Here is a 7,399-nt window from a genome sequence, read left to right as displayed (position 1 = left end):
TAGTATAGTGGCTAGCAAGGTATCAATCCTACTCTAAGTAATTAGTTGATAGTAATAGAAATTCCTAATCTAAATAACTCTAATGGATGAAAGTAAAAGATGTGGCTAAGTAATAAGTAATATATGGTTGATTTGATTTGAGATTTAAACTATGTATAAAATAAACTAAATTAAATATATGAATATGAATCAAGAGAGAGAATATCTTAGGAGAGATGAATCCACCAAAATCATAGAATTAGTCTAACAGATCTACCTATCATGCTTAATATAAATCACCAATAGAAACTCACCATACCTACAAACCTTATGCTCATAACCATGATCATAATATGTGGCTTTCAACGTGCTTTCTATCTTTCCATCAAATACTTCTTCAATCTCCAATGATATCTTCTATCTAACCAAATTGTGCTTTAAGTGGCATTCAATATACAACTCTAGGTGCCATAGAAAATCCACATGTGGCATTAACCATACAACTAATTGAGGTGCCATAAAAAATCCAATCATCACACTAGAACACTAAAAACTAGAAGAAAAGAATCTAGGGTTTGTGGTATTTGGCTCTACACAATCTTGAATTACCCTAAGACCTCCTAACCTCCACAGGAGGGCGTTAGATCAATGGACTAATAAGAAGAAACTCAATAAAGGGATTTAAACTAAAACATGATAGAAGAAGAACTAAACTAAAACATACAAAAAGGCTTCATCTCCCCCTCCCAAGAGAAGGGAGATTAGCCCCTCATACTATGCTATGAACACAATATGAAAATGAATAATCTTTATAGCTATTAATGGTGAAAAAGGTCTGAACTTTCTTCTCTCTTTAATTCTAGATCTAAGATGCAAAAACTAAATTTCCTAGATGATATAAACTGAGGTTTTGTGCCTTATATATTGGCTTACATGCTCGTGCGGATAGAGATCCTAATCCTATGTTTATTTGGTGTCAAACTCTCTGTAATATTTCTAGAAGCAATCCTCGAAAAGTTAAATTCGGTTGGACCAAAGTTGGACGTGGCCTACTTTGTTCTGCAGAGGTTATTTACTAAGCTGCGCCTTTCCAGACTTTCAGTTTCTAGTTCTTGTGAAACTCGACTTCTTTTCCATATTGATCTTCTCTTTCTATGAAGTCGAAATTAAGGCTTTGAGATCAGATTTAAGACTCTTTTAACTCAATTATTATCCTCTTTTTAGAGTCCCATTAGGCTTGGCACTCACGGAGACAAATATGACATTTTGCCCTAGGCCTTTAAATTGTAATTCCCAAAGTGACTCCTTTTGACTTGTTTGACTTCTTTTCCCTCCATATTTCACATTTAGGTTCTTTGACCTGCAAAAACTCAAATTGCATCATATTAGAATATTTAAATATAAAATGGAGACTAACATACACATAATTGGGGTTATAAATCATTACTTTTGAACACTTATCAGGTGGCGCTCCAAGTTAGCCTACCAAGGGATGGTCGTACTTCTGATTTCCACCGATGATGTGATTTGATTTGGGTGGTGTTCCAAGTTGGCCTACCAAGGGCGTGATCGCGTTCTATGTAATCCTGCGAGGAAAATTTTAGTTCTGAAACGGACAACCACAATTAGAATCAAACAAGGGTGGGTGGGTTTAATGGGACTTTGGAAAGACTAATTATATTAACGAAAACAATTCTAAAGGGAACTAAGATGGCAGCAACGCCATTTGATAAACGTAAAATTGCTAGTTTTACCTACGAATAAGAAACGAAGCTCAAAAGCAAGTAAAACTACAACTATTTTGTTTGCTAGGTTATTTATCAAAAATTTCTACTCTCGATTCTATCAAAATAGAGTTGGAGTAAAACATTCGTTCCACTCCTAGTTCTTTAGAATTCGTGTTTCCTAAGATTATCAATCTATCTAAAGTTAATGAGAGTTTTACGAATTTATACTACGATGCAAATTATACTAACAAGATGAATTTATATGACTACGGAATACTAAATTGATACTAGATAAAGAATTAGGGGGGATTGATTCCACCTTAACTCGACTTAATTTACTAACGAAGAATCGTCGTAATCCGAATTGAACTACTTTCGCATAACAATTGGTTCTTCCTAATCCCTAGTTGTTCATGGTAATCTCTACCAACTAACATCTAGCATGTGAAACAATCAAACCCATTCTCATGGTGAACTAATTGTTTTCTAGAATGGAATGGAAATTACAACTATTCTACGCTAATCGAAATCAAGTTTTTATCAAGGCTTCTTCAACCCCTTCTATTGGAGGTTTAGCCTAGAGTCATTAAACTACCATTTCTCATCAAATTTTTGCAAGACATGGTATAAAGATTCTAACTTTGCTTATTTGAACTAAATGGAAATCTACTTATGCAAGATTTAATTGAAACTAATAATGATAAATAACTAAATCTATGAATTGAAACTAAATAATTAATGGAAAATAAAACTATATTATGAAGAACTAATTAACTTTATTGATCTAATGAATAAATAACAATGATTCAATAACTGAATTTAAAACAAGGTAAAATGAAACTAATTAATTAATGGAGTTTAAATCTAGATCTAAAACTATTCTCTAATGGCTACTTTCTACCCTAAGCTAATTCTCTTTTGAGCTAAGTCTTCTATCTTGAAATGGAGGAGACCATATCCACATTTTCGTGCATGGGCTGAGGTGCCATGTTTCGGGCCGAAAAATCGAGCCCAAAACCCAATTTCTTCAATACACATAGGCTTTCTCAGCTAAATTTGACTTCAATAGACGTTTCGTCCACTTTTTCTTCTCTAATTGGGTCAAGGCTTAAACTATTGGAAAGCTCTTTCCGAGCCGGTCGTTTTGACATAAAGTAGGCCAAATTCCGAGGTCTGAGTCCAAAGATACGGTCTTCAGAAATTCTGCTGACTTTTGTGTGATGTTTCTACCCGTGCTGACTTTGACTTTTAAGTTTTGACCGGGCTTCACAAAGGCTTTTTCTCCTTAAATCTTGGCCTTTAATCACAGAACTTCTTAGCAACCAACCCTTGCTCCTTTATCTCTCCAAAGTGACACATTTCTACACATAATTGACTCCAAAGCCTGAAATACATAAAAGCACGTAATCAGCATTAACTCTTATTTATTACTCACATAATTGGTCTAAAAGTATTATTGTTAAGGGGTTAAAACTACAGTTTTGGGCTCTTATCAATAAATAACGATTAAGAAAAAACTTAACCCATGATATAACACCCCGTATTTTATTTCTTTGTTTTCCTAATAATAATAATGATAAATATAATAATGAAAATAGATAACAGATAAAACAGATATAGGATATCCAGCAGTTTCGGACGGATAAAAGCCCGTAGATAAATGGATAAGTGTTGTCCTTGTTTTTATTCTACGTCGTGTCGTCGAGTTGTTAAAACTCTAGAGAAACTCAGATTTGATATAGAACTGTCAAACTGTATTCATTGTGATCTTGTCTTTGTTTGAATGGCCGGCTCGGGAGGGCGTTAATGGCGGCGGTGAGCACACGGAATCTATGCCCCCATGTATTTTTTAAATACGTATTTTTCTATTTAATTAATTAATTTAATTGTTTATTTTAAAAATTCGTCGGATTGGACTCGGGATACGTGGGCTTGGTTTTGGGCCCGAGTCGGTGTTGGGCTTGGGTTTCGGACCCAAGTATATAAACACATTGTTCTAGATAATAGGGTTTTGGAAGATAATAAAATATAAAAAATGGAGGCAGAGAAAGAAGCTGGTTTGCTGGAGAGGTGGAGCACGACGATTCGGGCTAGGAAAATTTGTCGAGCTGTTAGTTAAGGTGAGTAGCTATTTTGCTATTTCACCGGATTTATGGTTTTCTGTGTATCGGAGTATACCGACTAAAGTTTCAGCCTATTAATACTGTTCATTATACTGATTGTGTTGGACTTCGTGTTTTTGTTTTATTAAACCTTGTTATAATTCGGATTTGATATAAACTGTCGAAACTTTGTTAATTGGGTAAACTGACGAAGCTTCAACAGAGCATCAATGGCGTCAGCCCACAGAAATCGTTTTGTATTTGAACTCTCCTGGTTTTGGTTTTGAAACCATACTGTGATGTTAATATTAATTGGTTGTTGGTATATGATGGACGTCGGGATTAGGAGTGGGGCTGTTCTAGTTAGGCTGAAGCTTTGAAGGTCCATTAATGGCGGCGAGATCGCCCAGGCTAGGGGTAACATCGATTTTTGTCTTGATGTTGTGACTTTTGTTTGACTTTTGATGGAATACGGTGGTCGGGTATGGTTTGGGAGCTCGGGGAAGAGGCGTTAATGGCGTTACTGCCGTTACTGGGCTACTGAAGGATTGATTTTTGTTTTTATTTTCGTGTGAACTGTTTGGTTGATTGTTGTGTTGATTGTTTTGTTAAAGTGTGAGTGTGGGGATGTATATGGGGCTGTTGAATGGTGGTGGAAGCCATTAATGGCGGCGGTAAGGTTTTAGATCTAGGTTTGGTGATGTCGGATTTAAATTATTTGAGGAATGTGTGTTTGTTAAAGAGGTAGGGGTTTTTGCAGGGAGTAAAACCACCTAGTTAAAAATGGGTGGTGTGTGGAGGAGTGGTGGCCGGATTTTGGTGGCTGGTGGAGCTGCTAGAGCTGTGAGGAAGATGACCGAATTTGGGCCTGGGGCTTGGGCCGAAAGGGTTAAGTTTTGGGTTGGGCCAAAACTCTATTAGTTGGTTTTGGGCCCGATTTTAGTTGGTTTTGTTTAGGGCCTTTTTCCAATTAGTCTATGGGCCCGTTTCCTTTGATTTGTGGACCAGTTCAATTTAAGATTTTTGGACCGAACCACTTAACAGTTTTTGGGCCAGTTTCTAATATTGTTGGGGCCAGTCCATAGGACTTAAAATAGATCTACATTGGTCTTTCAACTTTTAGACTTTCGGGTTCTAAGTTTTGGGCTTGGCCAATTGGGTCCGAACCATTACTTTAGTCATGAGCCTATGAGCCATGCACATTGACCTTAGCCATGAACCATGGCTATGACCTCGAACCTGTTGAACATGGAAACGACAGTTTGACTTCGACCATGATGGTTGACTTTGACTTTGACCAGGGTTGACTTTGACCAGTTGACCCAATTTGACCTTTTAACTCGGATTATGATTTGGGTTATTAAGATAGGTCTAGGGTTATTAGCATACTTGACTTTAGGCTAAGACCTCTATATATCGTGTGTATGTGTATTAACTACTATGTGATTTTGCAAGATTTTATAATATGCAACGCGTTATGACACTAAGACATCCCGAAATTAATAACGCCAGTAAATCAAAAAATACAGGAATCAAGATACTCATTCGTTATCTTAAATGATATATAAAATAAAGTTCAATAATGCGTAAATAAATTTACCGCACTCTTTTAGAACTCCACGACTCAAGTTTTGGAATTGGGTTTTATGACTGTTGATGTCATATGATAGGTGGGCATTTATTGAATGTGCCATAAATGGCCCGTTAGCGTTATCTATGGGTATTCATTGAATGTGCCATGAATGACCCGGGTATTCATTGAATGTGCCATGAATGACTAGATTGTTTGGACTACCCTAGAGAGGAACTAAGGTATTCGCCTTGCGGGTTAGTGGTATTAATTTGATTATGCGAGTGTATTTGGGCTTGCATTGGAATACCTATAGGATATCTACACATATTATATAGAAGTTCTAACTTTCTTTTGCAGGAGGGTAGGACTTAATAACATTTTGTGCAGGGACGCGGTCCTACCCTTATACAGCAGTAGATATCGGTAAGTTTGAATTAAATGATTTAGATATTAAAACGAGTATTATAATGAGTTAATATAATGGAAGTTTTGCTTGGGAAGAAACTATGCCGGTTGAAATGACGAAACTACCTGTCTTCCAAGCTGAGAATGATTAGGTTATGATAGATTTAAAGTGTTAGTTGGATAAGTAAAGTTTGAAATGTTTATATGTATTTAGTCTACTCATACCAGCAAATTCAATTTGCTGACCCATGTTTGCTTTGTTTTGGCAACATGGGTGTGTTCTTGGGAACATAGGTGGAAGGCAGTGGAACCACGGCGTGTGATTTGGATTCTCGCCTAGAGCAGTCTGGGAGTTTAGTTTATTAGGTCTGATCTTTTGGAAGGATGTAATAACGTAGGTTACATTTTCATATGACATGGAATACAATGTTGAAGACCTGTTATTCTTAAAGTTTGTTTATGTTTGTATTGGGATGGAAGAAAGTTTTTAATAAAGTGATAGTTGAGGAATTTGGGGACTATTGTTGTTAAGTTGATTCTTTATGATGTGGGTTTTCGGGTTTTGACATGTGTAGTATCCACCCCGTCATAGCCTGGGTTTCTAGACAATTGAACCAAGTGATGTTTGAGATATTTATATTTCAAATATTCATTTTTTTTAATTGTTTAGAAAATCGGGCTGTGACACATGATGTCGACTATGAACCTTGTAGTGTAAAAACTGGGTCCCTTCCACTTCTCTATGTACATCCAAAATGTTTGTATCCCATGCAATCCATATTCTGCCATGTTCATCACTCGAATAAATATGTATGAGTTCCCATGAGGGGCAAACTGTATCTGCTATAGTGATATACTTCTTCATCTTCACTTTTGTTTCCAAAAAACCCATGCAACTAATCTTATTTTCCAAGATAAACTTATTTAAATTTTTTGCTTTCGTGTGATCATTCAACCCCTTTATATTCCAACTACACACCCTGATCATTGATAAATTATTAGTTTAATGTCCCCACCTTTTTCCACGCCCTTTGGACCTTCCCTTACCTTTCTTCCCAGAAGATGTTTGCTGTTATGTGTTTCTTTTCTTCTGAGCTCTTGTTTGGAATGCACTACTTTCTAGAGCATTTTTTAACGGGATAGGAGTAGACTGCATATCACTGAACAGTTCTGGTTCTACATTCGAAAGATCATCCTCCTCCATATCAGCCAATTCCTCAAAGATATTCCTCTCAATAGTAAATAACCCAGTTTCAGGATGTACATGCCTGCCTTGCTGTATACACTACTACCAGTGTTAGCTCATCTGAGTTGTCTACTTGTTCTTGATAGGTACATTCAACTCTACCAGGTGATACTAGTTGAATACTATTCTAGGTTCCTTGATGACATTCCTCATTTTTTCACTGATGGTCTGAGTCTCTCTGTTCCTATTCACCACTACTCGATCTCGTAGCAGCAGTTAAACTCTCATTATTTACAACAACCATAAGGGCGAGAGGTGTTGCTCCTCCATCTGCCATCTACTCACTGTTGTTTTCTCCTTATTGTTCCATATGTTCTTCACTCTATATTTCCATCTGTCTACTCTCTTCTCTGTGTACTCTTGTTCC

At 36.6% G+C, this 7,399-nt stretch overlaps 1 long non-coding RNA gene across 1 annotated transcript; it reads left to right on the top strand.

Annotated features, from left to right (window-relative positions):
- Nucleotides 1-3,697: 3,697 nt before the first annotated feature.
- LOC147481833 (uncharacterized) lies at nucleotides 3,698-6,301 on the top strand. Its single transcript, XR_015206990.1, has 2 exons — nucleotides 3,698-3,826; nucleotides 6,081-6,301. It is a non-coding gene; the product is annotated as an uncharacterized LOC147481833 (long non-coding RNA).
- The last annotated feature ends 1,098 nt before the right edge of the window (nucleotides 6,302-7,399 follow it).

This window comes from Coptis chinensis, chromosome 8 (assembly GCF_015680905.1).
Source record: "Coptis chinensis isolate HL-2020 chromosome 8, ASM1568090v1, whole genome shotgun sequence".
In the NCBI taxonomy this organism is placed as follows: Eukaryota; Viridiplantae; Streptophyta; class Magnoliopsida; order Ranunculales; family Ranunculaceae; genus Coptis; species Coptis chinensis.
This window is presented reverse-complemented; position numbering and strand designations above follow the sequence as displayed.